This window comes from Neofelis nebulosa, chromosome 3 (assembly GCF_028018385.1).
Source record: "Neofelis nebulosa isolate mNeoNeb1 chromosome 3, mNeoNeb1.pri, whole genome shotgun sequence".
Taxonomy (NCBI): domain Eukaryota; kingdom Metazoa; phylum Chordata; class Mammalia; order Carnivora; family Felidae; genus Neofelis; species Neofelis nebulosa.
The window spans coordinates 3,914,757-3,937,104 of NC_080784.1; the positions used below are offsets into that span (position 1 = coordinate 3,914,757).

General features: G+C 44.1%; 1 protein-coding gene and 1 non-coding gene across 6 annotated transcripts in view; one reads left to right on the forward strand and one right to left on the reverse strand.

Moving 5' to 3' along the window:
* CSMD1 (CUB and Sushi multiple domains 1) overlaps positions 1-22,348 on the reverse strand; it is a 2,016,488-nt gene that overhangs the window by 510,033 nt on the left and 1,484,107 nt on the right. The gene's annotated exons all lie outside the window — the stretch shown is intronic.
* On the forward strand, positions 18,903-19,008 carry LOC131508185 (U6 spliceosomal RNA). Its single transcript, XR_009259897.1, has one exon. It is a non-coding gene; the product is annotated as a U6 spliceosomal RNA (small nuclear RNA).

Consider the following 22,348-nt stretch of genomic DNA (forward strand, 5'->3'; position numbering starts at 1 on the left):
TGATGGGTATTGAGGAGGGCACCTGTTGGGATGAGCACTGGGTGTTGTATGGAGACCAATTTGACAATAAATTTCCTATTAAAAAAATAAACAAAATAAATAAATAAATAAATAAATAAATAAATAAATAAAATGGCATAACAATTTATAAAATATGTGAGAGTTTGCTGGAACTCTGGCAGACCCCTGAGTTCTGCGTACTTTATCTTCGAGGATGGAGGAAGGAACAAGGAAGCCATTCGTGCATCAGAGACAGCTCAGAGTCCAGAAAGGGAAGGTTCAGCGTATGTGTTACCGGAGCAGACAGAACAAAGGGTTGTGGGAGTTGGGTGGAAAGAACTTTCTTTGGGGTGGAAAGAATACTTTACAGAAGGGATAAGTCTAAGAACGAAAGCCGATTACACAGAGGAAAAGGCACGGACATCACGATCTCCAGGAGATGGGCCGTGCGGCCAACAGGCGGGGGCCGCGGTGGTGTTTGAGTACAGATGTGAGGAGTAGTGAGGACTACACCTGCCACTCCCCAGCCGGTGACGCTCCACTTCTCCCTCCCAACACTGCTTCCAGACCCCCCGTGTGGCCTTCAGATGGTGTCAAGAGGCCCCACCCACCACAACACCCCCGGAAGCAAACAAATGTGCACAGTCACTGAGGCACGTAAAGGACCCAAATTCATCACCTCCGTGTTGGCTGTGTCACTTTGAGCATGCTTACATAACTCCTCTTTGGTGTGGGACCCTTGTTCATAGGGTGGGCCCGTTCTGTTGCCCTCCCAGGACTGGGAGGTACGGTCCAAACGTAATGCCATACGAAGTTCTTGGCCCATGTGCTAAGAAAGAATCACCTTAAACCTTTTCTCTTCTCACCCTATTTAAAGTTCTCATTTCCTCAGTATTTTCCAAAATTGTCTAATTTAATTTGCACCAAGCTATTTAAAAAGCTGGTAGATTTAATTGTCCAGCATAATACACATTTTAGAAGACCAGCTTTTTATAGCACATGGACACCATTCTGGGCTACACGTCAGAAGCCTGGGGTTCTCCTTCATCTCTGACATTGAAGGGTAACTTAAACTTTCTGGGACAGTTTTCTATCTCATGTGCCGAGAAGTTACACAGGAGGAAAATCTCCAATGAGCACATCCTTAAAGTGATGGGGGGGGGGGGGCGTTTGCTGTAATTCTCTGATTTAAGTAGTGCAGAAAAGTACACACTAGTGCCTTTCCTTAAGGTCATATTTTGTGGTGAGAGGTGTCACACAAAGTGACAAGTAATGAAGACTGAAATGTGGGAGAAGACGATGAGGCATACAGAGTGAGGGCAAAGGAGAGTGTTTTTAGAATGTTCCTTCCCTCGGGGCACCTGGGTGGCTTAGCTGGTTGAGCATCTGACTTTTGATTCCAGCTCAGGTCATGATCTCATGGTCATGAGATGGGAGCCCCGTGTCGGGCTCTGCACTGGCATGGAGGCTGCTCGGGATTTTCTCTCTCCCTCCCTCTGCCCCTTCCCTTCCTCATGCATGTATGTGCGTGCACTCTCTCGGCATATATAAATGTGTATAAAAAAATAGAATGTTCCTTCTGCTGGCAACAATTTCATAGTTTCCACCTCATCCCAGGAGGTGTTTTCACAGGATCAGAACCTGACTAGATTCTGCCGGCATGAAACTACATGATCGCAAAAGACAATCTCAGATTTGTGACTTTCATCAATTGTAATTTTGACCAGTGAAGCACGAGGAAGTTGGCCGGTATTTATCTGGTTTTAGCCGATGGAGATCTGAAGCTTTACCCCAACGGGCTCATCAAAAGGGTCAACAACTTACCAGTGATTGTCAGCCTACCAAATCTGAGTCCAGTGCTTCCTGAATCTGTATTCTCACAATATGCTACAATTCTACCTTTTTATGCGTATGTTACAGTTGCGCTGAGCTAGAAGGAAATCTGAAAGTGCTCTGAACTTCGAGTTCCTCATCTGAAAGATGTTCTAGGGTTGCTACAAAGAAGTGTGGAAATGTGTGGAAGACGTGTGACACACAACAGGTGAGGGCAAGTTGCATCTCTCTGCAACACGTGTAGAGTCTAACTGTTGCCAAGTACAGCACTGCCCTAAACTGTTTTAATTCTTGCCCTAAGAAGATCTTATCTTCCTATATAAGACCCAAATAAGACCACATATTAATTGTGTCTATATCACTGGTACCACAGGAATTTGTAGCAATTAGTACAACGTCCTTCTAATTAACTGAAATGTAAAGCCGACAGTCCTGCGAACATAGATTGAAAGAGGAAAAGTCAAAATGACGTAGGCAAACTCAGTCTTAAATCCCCAAGTTTTCATACACTGTAACAAAAATTATGGAAAAAGAAGTTGGAAAACTAGAATTTAATGTTCTAATGATATTCTATCATATCCAAGTCATGTGAATACCCTTCAAAGATTGCTGCCTATATCCTTAGTAATGACAGGAAAAGTAAGGGCTCTTCAAAGAAAACAGAAAACAAAAAACTATATATATTAGAAATTTAAATTTAAATGCAGGATTCCTTAAATGTCTGGGTTGAGTAAGTCTCTGAGTTATATGGTATAGGTAAGTCTGTAGATGGACACAAAACTTATCTTTATTTCAATCAGAACCTAAATCTAGTCAAAGACATAGATGCCCTGGTTAGTTTTTAAATGGTAAAGTGAATAATACACACATACATGTAACCAACTATTAGCAGTATAGTACATGAGGAATGACCTCCCGTCTCAACTAAATAATGGGCACGAATGCTTTCAAATATTTAAACTAACTCAGTAGTGGGTTTGTTGTTGTTGTTCCTTTATTTTCAGAGTGTCTTTTAAGAAATTAATTACATGTCTTAAAGGAAGACATTCAGACATCTAAACATATTTTGTATTTTGGACATTGGTATTCAGGAGTACCAATATTCAATAATGCCACATTTATCTTACTAAACGTATTCATACATAACCCTCGGTCTATAGAGCAGCCACAGTGAGTTAACATCTCTCCAGAAAATTCCATAGTTCTGGCAGAACCACCATCATAATAAGATAGGCAGAAAGTTTGTCGTAGTGAATACTCGATGTTTTCATTACATTAAACACCTATACACAGGCTTCTCAAGAGCATGTCAATACTTAATACGTGTTACAACTCCTTGAGTCAGGTAGTCTCTGATCTTAGTAGTAAGAAAGAAAGATTGAATTCAGGTCTCTGACTCTACATGCAATATTACAGTCAGCTCTGTAAATTTTTTTCTAAACAGGCAGAGAATTATCTTCCTCGGGTTGACCACAAGGCAGAGTAATGAGCCACTTATGAGTTAATATCACTGTGTCTGCAATTATTCTGCATAGGATAGATTTAAGAAGTGTCTACATATCAGTCACACAATGTTTAAAATAAATCCTAGTTACTAGTAACCTATTCCTGTAATTACTTTTGTTTTACCAAAATTATTTTGTTCTGCTGTGGCATTGCACTCTCTCCTAGAGACTACGTGAGATACAAAGAGAGATGGAAGAGATGGAAGAGACGCTTTTGATTAGAGACGCACATGCTTATACCCTATAGAACGTAAGTCCCAGAAAGACTAAGCCACTTGTAGTCCAAATCACACAGCTGTGAAAGGGAAGGGCAGTCTAACACACACACTGAATCACATGTCAATAAGTACTACGATTTTATTTCATCATTAGTACATTTTTATTTTAATATCACGGTACATGAATCAATTTTGATAGAATTAAAAATAAGAAATTTGGTGTCATATGATATAAAAATATATTCCTGAAAAGGACACAGCTATGCACTCATTTGCTGCCCTAGGGAAAGGACAGTGTGCAATTTTCAACACGGTCTTTATTTCTGCTCTAATCCTGGATGTATCCATGCTGAATGGAACTCTAACTAAAAAGCTAACTAAAGCGAGTATCTCATTTTTTTTGTTCTCTAATAAAACTTTATTTGTAGGTAATGAAATTTGATTTTCATACAATATTCATGGGTTAGGGAATAGTCTCCTTTTTATTTATTATTTTTAAGACTACCATGTTTAGAGCAGTTTTAGGTTCATAGCTAAGTGCCAAGAACTACCACTTAGCCCTCTCCACGCGCACAACCTCCCATCATAGGGTAGATTTGTTACAATTGAAGACACAGCATAATTACCCAAGGTGCACCTTAGGGTGCATTGTTGGTGCTGTACGTTCTGTAGATTTTAAAAAAAAACAAACCATGCATACTGGCATGTAACCATCATTATAGTGTCATGCAGAGTAATTTCACTGCCCAAAGAATCCTCTGTGCTCCACCTGTTCAACCTTGCCTATCCCGAACCCCTGACAACCACTGATCTCTTTACTATGTCTATGGTTTTGACTTCTCCGAAGGTCATTTAGTCGGAAGCACACAGTATGTAGACTTTGCAAACTGGCTTCTTTCTCTTAATAATATTCACTTAAGTTTGTTTCCTGTCTTTTCATTACTATAGAGCTCATTTGTTTTCAGTACTGTATAGTTGTCTGCATGATCACAATTTATCCATTTACCTGCTAAAACATCTGAATTTTGGTAATTCTCAATAAAACTGCTATAAACACCCATGTGCAGGTGTTTGTGTAAAAATAAATATTTTTTTTTAACTCATGAAACTTGTTCTGATGAGTTTTCCACTCACCCAGCACAGCTGCTGAATCACACAGTGTATTTAGTTCTGTGAGAAACCACCAAACTCTCTCCCAAAGTGGCTGCACCATTCTGCATTCCCACCAGCAACGAATGAAAGTCCCTGTTGGGCCACATCCTCACCAGTGTCTGGTGTGGTCAGAGTTCTGGATTTTGTTCACGGTGACAGGGATGCAGTGGCATCTCATTGTTTTCGAACATCTCCTTTCAACCCCAATGTACTCCACTGCACGCATAGAAATCACAGGCCGTACACAGTGAGTCCTGCATCAGCGGAGTTTTCTAGGCTGCCTGGGACTCCACCAGTCAGAAACCATTAAGGACTTGACCTTTCTTAGCTAAGATGGCATTTCTGTATGCTGAGGGCCCTTAAAAGTACTCAGAAACTTTCAAAGCAGTAGGCCAGGTTAAAAGGGAATTAGCATTTTCAGTGAGAAGGGCAGTATTTCAAAAGCACTCTGGGGGGCAGGATAAGGATCAAGATTCTACAGTGGATTTAATTTCAAGGTAATCATAGAATACTCCTGGCACTGAGTTCACCAAAATTTACAAGCCGAGCTAGATTATAACTGACAGCGGGGCATAGAGAATTATCCTCCGTGATAAGAAATGCTGTATCATGCCATTGATTTTGCTCTGAAAATACCAGTGGAAGCTATTGCCTTCCTTGACAGTTTGAGCGGCAGAGGAATAAGCCTGCCACTGGGGTGTCCACTGTGTCTCCAAAGCCTCTTCACGGACACTCTTTCAATCTCATCTGGTCAGCAATCAATGGAATTAAATGCTGCTCTATTTACTCAGCTTCCCGTGACCCATCCGGATTTTAACATCTAGATGTCAGAAAGCCCTTTTAGAGAAAAAGAGTGGGAACAAAGCTTTGCAAGAATTGAAACAGCGATACTCAGCTATTACCACTGACTTCACACAGGAATTAACCAATAGTGCCCTGGGTCACCAGAACCTCCATAGGAAAGTGCTCCTCAACTTGGTTTCCACAGTAGAAGGTATCGGGCATGTACCACGGACTAGTCATTTCACATACGTTGTGTCCAACTTTATAATGACTTCAGTGCTGGAGGAATCAGCCCCTCTCTATAGATGTGCGGACACATCATAGAGCTTCAATAACTTACCCCAAATCAAACAGTTTGTAACCTGGGTACATGGCGCTTCAAAGGGCCTTCAAAATGCTGAGTCATTAATTCAGGTTAAAAAGAAACTTCTCTTCTCATTTTAGAAACTGAAAGCAGTGTTTTGGTATTTAACCTATATTTATAGACAGTGGTCATGTGTAGTATTTCTGACACTTCTCCGATCAAAAATACACAGTTTTCCTAAATTCTCTATGGAATATATAGCTTATCTTAAAATATAAAGTTATCACAGCAAAAGCAAATATAGAGAGGCATATTCTTCCAAATAGGAGAAAATGTCTGAAGTATAATTTTTGTGTAAATGGACTCCAAATGCCTTTTGTGTGAGTCATGAGAAATAAAGCCTTCTCCAATGTAAGTATATTTTAAATTATAAGTGGCTAAAATTTCTGCAAAATTTAAGTAAAGCAAATATATTACTACAGACTGGTTATTCTGTAAAATTGGCTCTCTAGACCCAGCGTCGGACATAAAACACTCAAACTAGACCCCTATGAACAGTAATGGCCCCAGAGTGCCACCAATGAATCACTATCTTGTGTTCTAAGGCAATATGTTATCCTATAGGTAAGAGTACTTAATTCTCCTCAACTGCCTTCACTGTCAAAGTTTTATGTGTTTTGCTCTGATGCAAGCAGAATCAGTGTTTCTAGAAGCTTCTGCATTGAAGGACACCAGACGTTAATTCTCTAGTCAGTATTTCTGGAGTACCTAGTACGTCCAGGCCACCTTCACCCAAAAGGAAAAAGCACAGAGGGAAACTGTTCTGTCCCTGAGTAGTGAGTTATGTGTCTATATGTTTCACCTCACCTACGCTGATCCTGAAGATCAGTATGTATTTTCTACGCCTCCAGCATTCTCTTCTGCTTTACAAGAATGAGATTCCCCCAGAAACCCTGCAACAAGATTGTTCTCCTGGCCTGTAGGCAGGTGCTGTGCTGGGTACTTCCATGTTTCCACTTGGCTGGTCCACAGGATGCCCACATATTTGACTGAACATGATTTCTGGGTGTCTGTAAAGGTGTTTCCAGAAAAGATTAGCATTTGAGTCAATAGACTCCGGAAAGAAAACTGCCTTCCTCAGTGTGGGTGGACATCACCCAATCTGTTGAAGGCTTGAAGAGAACAAAAAGGCAGAGGAAGGGAGAGTTCTCTTTCTCTACTGACCTCTTGAGATGGCATGTTGGTCTCCTGACCTTGGCCTGGTACTTGCACCACTAATGTTCCTGCATCTTCAGTTTGTACAGGACAGACAGTGTGACTTCTCAGCCCCATAATCACATGAGCCGATTCCTCCTAACACACACACACACACACACACACACACACACACGAATGCATGTCAAAACTGTTGAGATCGATAGATGGTATGATCGACCAGCCTGGTGCTGCTGTCATAGAAAGGGCATGGGACTTGTCATCATTGAGTGATCTGGGTAATGGGTACACAGGATCTTTCTGTACTTTTTTTTTCAACTTCCTGTGGAATTTACAATTGTTTCAAAATAACAAGGTACACACTGTGCTCTCTGATAACACTTGATACGCATACTTGACTGAGGGTGGTGCTCCCCGAAGTGAGCACAACTGACATCCGGGGCCATCGTGTGCAGTGCGGCACCTGGCACGCGGCAGCCTGTCTCGCTTTGACCCCCTGGACTCTTGAGCCACCCCTTCCCCAGTCCGTGACAACCCAAACATGTCTCCAGACCTTGTCCTACAGGCCCGGGAGGGCAAAACCACCCTTTTTCGGGGACTGCTGATTTTGAGGAGAGTTAAGAATAACGAAAGATGACTCTTCCTTTTACAAAAGATACTGATGTAGAATTCTTTCACATGGTTAAATCCTCCAGTGGAATCAGAACCTGATTTGTTGCACCAACGTTCAAATTAAGCACTGAATTCTGAACTATCTCTTGTGAGAAGTGATGCAAATGCATTTTCAATCACCTGGGTTATTGAGGTGTTCTGCTAAAGCTGAGTGACAAAAGGCTTCCTCCCCCCGAATTTTCTCAGGATGAAAGGGGAGAATGGCAAGAGACCATAGAAAGTGTCTGAGAGCAGTGGGCGCATGGAGCTTAGGGGACAGACAGGGCTCTGTGCTGTTTCGATGGCACTTTCTCTGGCCTCTGAAGCCTGTTGAACAGGCACTCCCTAAGGCACCTTGTGGGCCTCTCTTCCTTACAACATCAGTTCCATTCCCATAAAACTGACCAGAGCGATGGTTCAGGAAACTGTATGAAACATGCAATTTGCATTTCAAAATACAAATTTGTATCATTTAGTTAAATTTCTTCTAGGTCAAAGTAGCTGTACTTGAGACCAAAAGATCCAGGTGGTTTGGAAACTTGAGAGGCTGCAATACTTGATGTAAAATTATTTAGACTATTTCTTCCCCCACAACTGAAAGTTGATAGAATACTCCTGGATAGAATCATCTCTAGATATAGTCATCTCTTTAAATGTAATGATGTACCTAATTAAAATTTTCATACTATTTATGTATTAAAAATGTGCATTTGGTTTGCATTTGTCTATAAAATATGATAAATAATATAAAACTTAGACAATGTTGTGTCAGGGAAAAGTTTGACAATTATGTACAGCCATACTGACATGCATTCACATTCTCCAAACATTATAATTCCCAGTAAAACTTTTGAAAAGTGCTCACCTTAATAAAAGCTATAGACATTTCCAAGAGAATGCACTGATTTCTTTAAAAAAAAAAACTAGACTTATTATTTCATTGAAACATTAAACAATATAACTGAGGTGATACATATAACGTTGACTCAGATTTTCTCATCTGAATCAAGAGTTGTGTTACTAAATTGCAAAGGGCCACTAACTCCTGTTTCCATGCAGGTTTGTTGTTGTTGTTTTTTTTTTTTTTCATAGTTGCCGGCACTAATTAAAAGAATGCAAAATAAGCAGTTTTCATGTTTCATGTGACTTCACTTGGAAGACCATCTAATTGCACCAGATTAATTCAAGAAAGAATAGTTCACTCTTAAAGTGAAACTGTATTTTTATAGTGAAGGGGGAGAAAACAGTAACTGATGAACCAAACAGTAACTGATGAACCCGTAAAGGATTCTCCTAAGACACAACCACAGACTTGGGCTGGAGGAAGACAAGGGTTAGGTGAGCCAGACAGACTCACATTCTGTGTATGGGGACTTTTAGGCTCAGATAATCGAATTGTGCTTTCCAAGAACCTCGTGATGTAAGAGCACAACCCAGGCAAGGACAAACATCGCTCTGAATTTTTGTTCATGAGTTGTCAAAAACACAGTGTTTGAGTTGAGGAAAAAAATGCCAATTTCTCAGAGTTCACGAACCCATTTGCATTTGTAAATATATCTGGGAGGATACTGTTGAGGATATCTCATTCACGCAAAAACTGAAATGAACACTGCCCCGTGCATACACATACTTTCTTTACCTTCCAAACAACCCTGTCCTGGAATTTCCTTCTCTGTCATCTGTCGCTGTCTGTTTCCATAGACAGCAAATTGGCCGTAGGATGCGGGGAAGCAGGGCATGCTGCTCGTGAAAAATCCATGCCTCCCTAGTCAGGGAGATGATGTTTATAAGTATATGCATGATTCATGTGCACACGTAAAAATGAAGTGCCCTACGTCTTTTTTGTTGTTGTTCTATTTTTTAATGTTTATTTATTTTTGAGACAGAGACAGAGACAGAGTGAGAGCAGCGGAGGGGCAGAGAGAGGGAGACAGAATCCAAAGCAGGCTCCAGGCTCCGAGCTGTCTGCACAGAGCCCGAGGTGGGGCTCAAACCCATGGAGCATGAGATCATGACCTGAGCCCGAGTCAGACACTTAACTGACTGAGCCCCCCAGGAGCCCCTCGCCCCCCACCGTTGTTGTTCATTTTGTTGGGACATTTTACCAACGGGAATAAGAAGAGTGGAGCACAATCATGCATTTTGATCATTTCGTTCCAAAACCAGTGATTCTTATATTCCATCTCACTAGATGTCGATTTTGTTGATCTGAGTTTGAAGAATCAACTCTTAGTTACATTGATTTGCTCTATTCTTTTCTTGTTTCTCTGCTGTGCGTGTGTGTTGTGCGTACATATACATACATACACTATATATAGTAATTTATTTATTTAAATTCAAGTCAGTTCGCATGCAGTGTAGTCCTGGCTTCAGGAGTAGAACCCAAGTGATTCACCATCACATACAACACCCAGTGCTCGTCCCAAAAGTGCCCTCCTGATGGCCCGTCACCCATCTGGCCCATCCCCCCAACCACCTCCCCACCAGCAGCCCTCAGTTTGTTCTCTGGGTTTAAGGGTCTCCTATGGTTTGCCTCCCTCTCTGTTTGTATCTAATTTTTCCTTCCCTTCCCATGTTCATCTGTTGTGCTTCTTCAGTTCCACATATGAGTGACATCACAGGATATTTGTCTTTCTGTTCTTGATTTTATTTATCTCTAATCTGTATTTAATCACTTCTTTCTTGCAGCTCTGGATTCAGTTGGTTCTTTTTATTTCCTTAAGACGTAAAGTCAGGCTGTTGATTCGAACTCTCGTTTGCGGCTGTGAATGTCCCTCTTGGCACCACTTCTGCGGCTCCCTGGAAGCTTTGGTGCGTCATGTTCTCATTGCAATTTTCTCAAGTTATTTTCTCCTTTCCTTTCTGATTTCTTTCGACTCAGCGGTTCTCTGAAGCGTGTTAAATTTCCACATATTTGTGAAATTTCACGTTTTTGTTCTGCTGTTGGTTTCCAGTTTTACTTCACTGTGATTGGAAAAGATCCTTTGCGTGATCTCGGATGTTTAAGATTCATTAAGCATTTTGTCCCGTGGCCTCACGCAGCGTCTGCTCTGGAGCACCTCCCACGTGCACTTCGGAAGACAGGTGTAGTTTGCGCTTGTTGGGAGAAGTGTCAAACAGATATTTGTGCAAGAACTTCTGGAAAGATGACAGAGCCACAGAGTTGTGCTGTGAAGACGAGCGTCCCACAAAGACGGGGCCGCGCAGGGTGGGGAGCAGGGCAGCCAGAGTGAGTGAGCCTGGCTTGTCCAAAGGCAGACCTGCGTAGTTAAATATTCCAGGGGGGGGAGGCTATTTTTGGGGGGGATTTGGTACTCGCCAAATGTCAGCAATATAGGAGGATGATAGATGAATGACAGATGATGCATACATAGATGGCAGACTGATAATGGACAGATAGGTAATAGATAGATACACAGATGGAGACAGAGATATTTATAAATCTCATTTAACCAGCCCTGGAAGGAAGGGTTTTACAGATGATAAAATAGGCTCGTGGAGCCACTCCCTTACCTTTAACTGCATGGCTGATAAAAGACCGATTTCATAGTGGATCTTAACCCCTTTCCATGGCACGGACTTGGCTTTCTTTTCTTTCTTTCTTTTTTTTTACTTGTGATTTCTTGCAATTCACCTAACTTGAAGGAATGCCAAATAACTTCTCGGGTTCTTCTCATCTCCAATAGCCTATATTTATCACGAATACTATTTCGCTGTTCATTGTATCCAGGCCTTAGCAGAGACACAGCACTACCAGTAGAGAACTCTCGCTCAGTGCTTCTCCCAAGTTCGGGTTTGAGTTCTCTGCAAATGTTTTTTTTTTTCTCTGTAGTTGTGGTCTTTGGTCAAGTTGTAGGCAGAATCCCATGATGGCCTCTAGGATGCAAGCTCCCTGTGACACCCCTGTGTCCTCTCCTCTTCTGAGTGTGGCGAGGGTCTGTGCGTGGGGGCAATCTCTCACTCGATCAGGTTCCTTCATAGGGGCTGGTGGCTCCCATGATTACCCTACGATAGATATATATGCCTTCACTTTAGCTGTCTGGAGAAGCATTCTCCCGCTGGTCTTGAAGAACTTGCTGCCATAGTATGAGGTAGCCACCTGGCTTGGCCTGAAGGTGTCCCCATACAGCTCAGAGTGACCTCCAGCCACAGCCAACAAGAAAATGACTGAGGATTTTGGTCCCACAGCTACAAAGGGCTGAATTTTGCAAACAGCCAGGATGAGTCCCCAAGAGGCCACCCAGATCCAGATGAGAAACCAAGGCCAACACCTTCCTTTTAGACGTACGAGAACCCGAGCAGAGGACCCAGCCTCGCCATGCCAGACTTCCACACTTCGACCGGCACAGAGTGCGAGATGGTGACGGTGGTGTTTTAAGCTGCCAAGTGTGTGGTCTGTGGTCATTAGTTACACAGCAGACAATGGACACTGGTCCGTGTCAAGCGGGGCCTCTCCTTACGGTCCCTCTCCTCACAGTGTTTTATAAAGTCAATCCTTCAACAAGCACAGTCTAACTTCCCTGAAGATTTTAAGGACATTCGGGAAGACACCTGTACCCTTCCCACCATCTCCCCACCTGTCTATCTACAGGGCCAACAAAATCTTTATTCCTTGAGGGCAGACCAGTTTCTCTCCCTATGCTGAAATGTTGCTGACATTCTGCAAACAAGAGTTTCGGTGTGTAACACAAAGGGCTTGAAGAAGTATTATTCCAAACAAATACAGCACTCATTCCAAGAAATATTCTACAAGATTGATTTTTCCAGGGTAAAATTCATAAAAATAACAGTAATAAACATACCAGTGTGAGCACCTCGTAGGAACCGTATGCTGTGCTAGGTGATTTGCATGCTATTTGCAATTGTTACAACTGCACCTCAAGGTGGACTCACTATTGACATCCTTCTTGGAACTAAAGAGAGGTGGGGGGACCCTGATCAGAAGCAGAAAGCAGTTGCTGTTGGGATTGGAACCCAGACTCCCCTGGCTGTGAAGCCCAAGACAGTAATTATTCTGCACATCCCCTCATGAGAACAGTCGTGCAGGTTTTGCTCCAAATCTGATATCCTTGGGTAGAAGGGAAGTTTGGCTTTGGCACTCCGTCTCTGCGACCAGTAACGACCCTGATCCCGCCAACAAGAATGAGAATTCGTGGCGGTCTGCTGGGTGCAACAGCCAGGGTGCCAAGTGCAGGGGCTTTAGATACGCCAGCACAGATCTGGGTCCTGACCCCTTCCTTACGGTGTGTTTGAGATCCTGACAGAGTTACCGAGTCTCTCGACATCCCACTTCTGCTCTGTGTAAAAGGGTATTGCTGGGGTTCATAGCTGTTAGGGCTCCCGCGAGGACTCACAGAGGTTACACACATCCACACGGGACGTCCGGCATGTGGGAAGCATTCGGTGCATGTCCCATACGACTGTGGCCGTTACTGCTGCGCCCAGCTCTGGCCCGGAGGGCCCGAGACCCCCAGCAGGTGCACAGAGAGGACGGCAGCGTGTTTCCCACGTGGGGAAGCAGCACGATGAACTCCAAGCGCGGTGAGTTCACCAGCTTGTGCACTTATTCTTTACATTACATTTGCAAATCGAGTAAGGCACGGCTTCCGGCCTTACTCAGTGGAAACACGTCAGGGGGTCTGGGATCCCATCACCCAGGAGTCTGCGAAGTGTGACCGGAAGGCTGGGCACGGGGACAGAACACAAGGCCACCTGTGTGCTGTGGGACGCTGAGCAGAAGTCTCCGTTTTGATGGACTGGGGCTACGTTACTTCCTCTACGGGAGAGGTATCCACATGAGGGATGGGTATGGCTCATAGTAGAGACTCAATAAATGGTGGTTATGATCTTCATGCGCCTAGTACGGATGAGAGCTGCAACGTGCAAGTGTGAACTGTCACTACCATCTAGTGGCAGTGGTCAGAAACGTAGTCACTGAGGAACGCGAGAAAAAAAAAAAAAGTTCACCCTCAGAGCGTGTTCTCTTCCAGACTCTCCTGCGAGACCAGCCTTGACGCCCCAAGGTGCCCGCGTACCTCACAGATGAGCTGCCCTCTTCAGCAGCTGTTCTAGCTAAGTGCCATCCATGGGGGAGCTGGGAACAGGCATCCAAACACTGTCTCCTGTAGTTCGGATGAGAAATCCGAGAAAATGAAATCTGACCTGGCAGGAGTCCGGATGTACTGAGAGCCCTCACCCGCAGCACTGGGGAACAGCGAATTGAATCCTTTCTTTCTTATACAGCTTATATCCCTGTGATGCCTGTGTGATATGTTACTGTTCAGGGTGCTTGTTTTAAACAAGCTAAGGTATCAGGCAACGAGACCACATACTACACCTGCTGCATTCCAGAAACTGGCCAGGCACAGTACGTCAGCTCACTGCAAGGTGGCAAAAGGTATTTAAAATGAGTCCCTCAGGAATTTAAGACAACGGTTCATAAACGTGTGGACAAACTCCTATATATCAATCTTTTTTTTTCAAAGCACTAATATTTACGGGTCGATTTGGATGGCTGTGCTCTTAGGATGAAATCATGGGTGCTGCATTTCCTTTCATGACATTTTCGGAGCATCTTTTATTTCACGCAGATTCCAGGCTGATTTACAACACGCTATGTGTGCCCGAAGCAGGTATCACCTCACACATTATCAAGAGTCAAAACACTTTTAACTACTCGGTGGGAGCTGGAAATTCTAGGGCAAGAAATCAGGAACACTTAAACAACCGAAGACATCCCGTCCATTAGCACTTGGCATACACTCGGTTAGATATTACAGATTCAATAAACACTTTTTAATTAATTCAACATCCCTGTCTCCCATATTTCAACAGCGATGTTCCTTTTATTTTTCTTGAATATAGAATAATGAGCATTTCTTCCATTAAAGCTGTTTATTTAGGAAGGGTAATGATGTAGTCTGACATTTATCATATTCTCGTTACAGAAAAGTTCATGAGACTCTGTGATAAGCGATTTTTATGCTTAGGATGCAAAACCGGTGGCCATATGGCTCAGTGCTACCTGCGTGGTTAAAAGAGCAGAATGTTTCGGTTTCTGGAACAAGACTTGAAAATGAGGATTGCATGTGAAATCCCAGATTTACAACTGCCCTTGGAAAATCAGGAGATGGGCGGGGCAGAGCCGATGCGCCATTCGCACGTGGCAACCGCCAACTGGAACCGAACGTGACAGCTCAGCTGGGGGGCACAGGCACTCACTCTGCCTCTGTCTCCGTCACCCAGCAAAGGGACCCAGCTCCACTCGTGTGGGCAGCCCGGCCTCATCCCCTCTCGCTACCCATCAAAGCCTGCAGTCCTGTACTGCTCTCCCATCACACCAGCCACTTCCTCAACGGCCCTGCAAGCCCTCCGTCCACGCCATCCACGGAGCCAGCACGCCACCCCACCTGCACGGGGACCTGCTTGTCGCCCCCGGAATGCCACGACGGCTTCCATTCCTGCCTCACCCACAAATGGTTCTACACACAGCAGTCACAAAAACCTTCTTCAGCTTCCAAACCAAAGTGCACACCTTCCAGAAGCTGCTCTCCTTGCAATGAGGATGAAGTCCAAACATATTCATAGAGCCTGAGAGGCAGTTACCCCTTCCGCCCTCAGTGAGCGGCTTCTCAGACAAATCCTACCCCCACCAGTCACCCCAAACCCATAGATAACCATGTTTCTCTCCCCACAACGTGCCCACCTCCTCAGGTTCAGGGCTTTGGCACTTGCTGAGGGCTCCGCCTGCAGGGATCCCCCCCAGGCCACCTGTGGTCCATCACTAGTCCTTCCTCCCCCCAGGCCACCTCTGGTCCATCACTAGTCCTTCCTCCCCCCAGGCCACCTCCGGTCCATCACTAGTCCTTCCTCCCCCCAGGCCACCTCCGGTCCATCACTAGTCCTTCCTCCCTCTCTCAGAAGACCACCAGGGCTACCACGGATGAAAGGGCATGGCTTCTTCCCTGCAGGCCTCGCTCCACCCGTCCCAGGTTTCATCATATGTTATTTGTGTTCAGGCTTATGTCTTCATCCACTGGATTAGAAGCTTTGGTGACAGCGGCTATCTGTGTGTGTGTGCAGATCTCTATTTCCAGGGCCTGAATTGGTGCAGAGCAGAGAGGAAGGTGACGCACGGACACCTGCAGAGACGCTCGCCTTGTGCCTGGCAGTGAAAGTGAGGCTCTCGGGTTATGCAACGCACCCAAGCAGCTCACCCTCGCCCCAAACCTTCAAAACTGCTCCCGTCACTACCTCACTGTTGGGCGGTCCCGTCACACGCCTGTGGAACCAAGTGTGGGGCTGTGACATAAAATTAAAGATACAGAACACCCAAAGCTACGAGTCTCTGGCCGCCTCTTTATTACAAAGGGAAAAGGAGAAAACACCTGTGGAAAACAACGGAAAACTCAAGTGTGCTGAGCCACCTTGAGATTCCAGTGGATAATGTTCCTGAACCAGACAGAGTTAGAAAACGATCTCCTTTAAATCAGCCACAATCACATCAGGCACAGATGGGCACCTCGTTTCCAGACTGAGAAACGATGTTTGAAATCCTTCTTACGTACGCATCTGAAACAAACCACACGGGGCCGCACTGTGGTGAGCACGGTATGCTCTTCGAAGTGCACGTTTCTCTGGTGGGAGTTGTTCGTAAGCTTGTCTGCCACAGAGTTTTCACGCGTGGAAATTAAGCGGAGTGGTATTACACACAATGACGGCTTAGTCTTGGATAAAAACGCCTTCTCCCCATGCCTCCGGCTTATTAAACTCTGAATTTTAACCAACGCCTCCTGGTTTACCTTACGCACAAAGCAAACTTCTCATCTGGCAACACAGCAGAGGGAGTTAATTAAATTCAGTGCTAACAGTTTCTGTTACAAATACCCAGAGCTTTTGCACCACATCTGTGCGTCCACTGAATGTCCTTAAAAACAAAAGGCTTTATTTTTAGATACAGCCTAACACCATTTTTAAAGTTGAAATTTCTTCCTAATCGTCTACTTTGGCATTTGTGAACACATTGTATTTATCTTACTTTGCCCCACATCCTTTTAAGAAAATTAACCAGAGGGGCGCCGGCGGGGGTCAGTTAGCTTAAGCGTCTGATTCTCTGATTTCGGCTCAAGTCACAATCTCATGGTTCATGTGTTCAAGGCCCACAATGGGCTCCTCGCTGACAGCACGGAGCTTGCATGGGATTCTCTGGCTCCTCCCTCTGTGCCCCTTCCCCTGCTCATGCTCTTGTGCTCTCTCTCAAAATAAATAAGTATTTTTAAAAATACAAAGAAAATCAACCAGTCTCTTTTGTTTCCTATGGAAATTCCTTTCGAGTTATGTTATGATGAAACACTTGAACCCTAAGGGTTCTGACCTTAACATCTATACTTAGCATTTATTAATCAACTAATATTTGTCACATACTGTGCTAAATTCTTCAGCATTATGTTTTCTTCTTTCTTCAGCTTTATTGAGATATAACTGGCCCACAAAACCCACACATACTTAACGCATGCAGTTTAATGAGCTTAGTCACATGCATACACTCATGCCACCATCACCACAAGGAAGGTAGTAAACATTTCCTTCACCTCCAGAAGGTTCCTTGTGCCCCCTCTTTCTTGTAGGAAAAACAGTTAACATGAGATCTATCCTCTCAATAAATTTTTAATTGCCCAACATCTTATTGTTAACTCTAGGAACGATGTTGTACAGCAGATCTCTGAAACACACTCGTCTTGGAGAGCTGTGATTTTACGCCCATTAAACAAGAACCGTCCACGCGGTCCTCCCCCAGCCTGTGATAATCACCACCCTAATGTCTACTTCTAAACCTTCAGCTATTTTAGATGCCTCATGGAAGCAGGGCCGTGCGTCATTCACAGTAGCCAAGATATGGAAGCAACCCGAAGGTACACAGATGAATGAGAAAAGAAAAGAGTCTATCCATGCAATGAAATATTATTCAGCCTTAAAACAGAAGCAAATCCTGCCATTGGCGACAGCATGGATGGGCCTGGAAGACATTATGTAAAATACATCATTCGCTCGAGCCCCTTGGCATTATTTCCCCCCCACAGCTCCGAAGGTACGAATTCCATTATGTCATCATTCCACAATACTTTTGATCATTTGCCATTTTCCAAGTGAAGTTCTAGGACTGCCAATACAGTGGTGAGTGAACAGACGTGGCCTCTGCCCTTACTTGCCCTCTAGGGCGGTGTCAGAGGCAACAGACACATCATTGACTATTTGCATGTCCCACGGGGGCAGTACCAGGGAGAAGCAGCGAGCAGGGAGACGGAGGTGGAAGGCAGGGAGGGGTTTGCTCCCAGGCCGCACAGAGATCTATGGCGCGTGGCACATCAGTCTGCACATATCCGAGAGGCGATCGTGTCGGACGGAGAAGACGGAAGCCCTGAGACACAGAGTGCTCAATGTGTTTGAGAAACCACGAGGACGCTGATGAGCTGGGGCAGTGTGGGGCTGGAGCAGGACACGGGACCGAGGGGCCATGGGGGGAGGCTTATGGGGAGCCTTGAAGAACATCATTAGGACTTCTGATTTTCTACAGAGACAGGCGACAGGTCGCCAGAGAGTTTTGAGCGTAGGAGTGATACACAGCAACTTTTAAAAGAACCACTTTGGTTACTATGTTGAGGGGCAAAAGCTGAACAGGGGCAAAAGCAGAAATAAGGGGATCAGTCAGGAGAGAGTTGCGAAAATCTAGGTGAGACGCAATGGCTGCCGAGACCTCTGTGTGATTAACGGAAGTGGGGGAGGGCTGGATACCGGCTCTGGGGCGTAGACTATTTGTAGGTGTTTGCGGAGAGAGGCGGGGCATGAGAGACGGAGTTGGAAATCACTATGGAGTTTATTTTGTAACCTACGTGACTGACAGAGAGAAACGGCCAGTGTCCGAGAAGAGGATGGCAGGAACAGGTTTTGGAGAGAAAATCTAGGTCTGTTCTGGACGAGCTATGTTTGAAATGCCTATTGGACATGTAAATGCAGAAGCTGAGTAGACAACTGGATGCATGTAGAGTTCAGAGTAGGGAATCTGTCTAGAGAAATCTTTGGAAGAGGGCAACCTATAGACTACAGTATTTCAAGCTACAGGATGGAGCGAGTGTCAACAGGAAAAAGAGCCGAGCCCGCGATGTGCCATATTCAAGGGGGAGGGGCGCGGAGTGGCATCAGCAAAGGCACTGAGGGGGCACATACAGTTTCACATCAAGCTTTGTGTTTGGCTAGCAGCACACATACTAAAACTGGAACAATAAAGACAAGACTAGCATGGCTCTTGAGCAAGGATGACACACACATTGATGAAATGTTCCATATTTTCTGCATGAGCAAAACAAGAAGCTTGATGAGAAACCAAAAGAAAGTAGCAATCATCAAAACAAAACAAAACAAAACAAAACAAAACAAAACAAAACAAAACAGGGTCTCCTGGGTGGCTCAGTCAGTTAAGCGCCTCACTTCAGCTTGGATCATGATCTCAATGTTCTTGGATTCAAGCCCCGCTTCGGGCTCTGTGCTGACAGCTCAGAGCCTGGAGCCTGCTTCAGATTCTGTCTCCCTCTCTCTCTGCCCCTCCTCTGCTCACACCCTGTCTCTCTCTCCAAAATAAATAAACATTAAAAAAATTTAAAAAAACACACAAAAACTAGAGTTGAAATGAACAATAATTGAACTAAAGAATTCAAAAGTTTCAGAAGTAGAGTTGACAACATATGGAAGAAACTACTGGCAATTTGGAGGATAAGACATTGGAAATTACCCAATCAGAGGGAGAAAAGAGGGGCACCTGAGTGGCTCAGCTGGTTAGCATCTGACTCTTAATTACAGCTCAGGTCATGATCTCATGGTTTGTAAGTTCTAGCCCTGTGTCAGGCTCTGTGCTGACAGCACAGACCTTCTTGGGATTCTCTCGCTGCCCCTCCCCTGCTCTCTCTTTCTCAAAATAAATCAATTAACATTAAAAAAAAAGAAGACACAAAAATTTAAAAAGAATGAGAAAGAGTGAGGAAAGCCTATGGGAATTATGGGACACAGTAAAAAGGAAGAATATTCACATGGAAATTCCAGAAGAGAACGAGAATGAGCCACCAAGTATATTTAGAACAATAATGGCCCAAAGCTTCCTGAACCAGAGGAGACAAATGAACATCCAGATCCCCTAGACTCAAAGGACCCCAAATAGGTTGATCCTGTGTTGGGCTGCCCTGAGACACATTTTTATTACATTGTCAAAAGTCAGCAAGAGAAAGGAGGGGAGTTACGTATAAGGAAACCCCCATGAGAACAAACTCAGCCCAAATTAACACAGAAAGGAAATGATAAAGATTAGCGCACAAATAAATGAAATAGAGAACAGGAAAAGATTAGAAAAGACTAACCAAACAAAGAGTTGGTTCTTTGAAGAGATAAACTAAATTGACACACCCTTAGCTAGACTGACCAAGGGAAAAAAAGGAAAAGAACTGAAATGAACAAAATTATAAATGATAGAGGAGAAATTACACCTGATACCACAATAGATAGAAAGGATCATAAAAGTCTAATATGGACAATTATACATTAGCAAACTGGGCAACCTAGAAGAAACAGAAAAATTCTTAGAATCCTACAGTTTATAAGACTGAATCAGGAAGAAATGGAAAATCTTAACAGACTGCTATTAATAAGGAGACTGAATCAGTAAGTCAAAACCTCCCAACAAAGAAAAGACCAGGACCATATGGCTTCACTAGCGAATTTTACCAAACATCTAAAGAAGAATTAACATTAATCTTTCTCAAAATCTTCCAAAAAAAAAAAAAAAACACAAACAAACAAACAAGGAGAGAAGACTCTTAAACTCATTATTTGAGGCCAGCATTATCCTCATACCAAAACCAGAAAAGTACCCTACTAGAAAGGAAAACTAGAGGTCTTATACATTTGGATCAATTTGTTTTTCTCATTTGATAATTTTGTTTTCTGAAGATAATATATACACTGTCAGATTTTAGTGGTTTTCAATTCAATATGTGACTATAAACTGGCCCCTAGGAAGCTGGAATTAATTGTTTCCTCCACTGTGGCTGGGTCTCTGGACTCGTCCTCACAGGCATTGGACTTCACACATGACTTCCTGGTGCACGCCAGAACCATACAGTATTCCCTTCCGGGCTTCCTGTAACGTGCCCTTGCTTCTCTTGGAAAACATATCCCCTCGCTCAAATCAGAAAAGCCCCAAGAAGCTTCAGCTCCAGCAAGCACGTCAATACTTCCCCCAAACTCCCACATTTATGCCATTGATTTCTTGATGAGGAACCCAGTAGATTCAGAAACAAAAGACCAGTGGAATCCTGGAATCGGCGGCTAGAAAGTCTGATTGTAGGCAAGGGCACAGGAGCTCTGTTTCGTGCCTGCTGACATGGTAGCCCTGTGCCCAAGGACGATGGGCAGGGGAGGCCAGGAGAAACCTAGTGCACGTCCTGCCGCACACTCTTCAGAGCGTCTGCTTCTCATCTTTCTACACACTCACTCACAGAACCGTCTAAACAAAGTCCTAACTCCCACTGCGGTATCCTAGTAGCATCACCCCCGGAATAGCTCTCAAATCCATACCTCCTTTGACTCTCACTTAACTCATCTGAACGACCAATATCTCCTGCTTGGAACCATTCAATGCCTGAGTTTCCTTAACTGGCATCACAGGAGGCGGTTTTGCGTGAGACTGGTGTTTTCAACTTGACCCGCCGCACGGTGCCGATGCTCACGGTGATGGACACTGACTGAGGGATCCGCTGGTGATTCTGTAGTGGAAGGTTCCCCAAACTAGGGCAGAGAGTGTCCTCATGGGGTGAATGCACTGCTGATTCCCGACATGAGGCTGGGAGCCGGCCGATGAATGCAGAGCCACACTGATGGTGTTCCCTTTCCTCGGAATTATCTCCCCAAACTTCCCTTAGCGTGTTGCTGAATGTCTCATAAAGGAAAGAAGCTTCACTTTGCGATAAAATATTGAGACAAGAATTTCATTGTAAAGAGGGGTTTTTACACACCACTACCCAACTGGACTCATCACACACTGATGTTACTGTATATATTGTCAAGTGCGGACTGTGGGGATTGACAGGTGGATGAAGTTTCTATATTTTCACTATCCGCTCATTTAATTATGTGTGCCCCCGTTGTTTCATATTTTATTGCCACTTCTGTCATGTGCACGTATCTGATGGACCCAAGTGGCAATTTCTAAAGATGACGTATGAAGTAGAAGAGGAGTATTCTAGGTCTATTGACAATTCTGGTAAGGTTAATGATACGGCATTAGAATCTTTTGAATCGTTTCACTGAGCTAATGCCACATGAAACACAAAGGAACTCTGCCTTGACAACGAAAGCCGTCTGTCGTGGGTTTTACGTGGGGAATGTAAGTGGTCCCATTCACTGCGCATCGCTACTGGAAAACACCTTACAAACGCAGTACTGACTTCAGCAAAATTGAGGACGCTTCACTTCAAATCAAAGCCACTCAATGGGTAATTGCGCCGATTATTTTAAAGGCTACTGGAATCTCAAATAGAGTAAAGCTTTCGCTGAGGAACAAAAAGTCACACTGGTGGAGAGGCTCAGGAAGTAAGTCATTTAGCAGCAGAATTTATTGACCAGAAAAGGCAAAGTCAAACAGT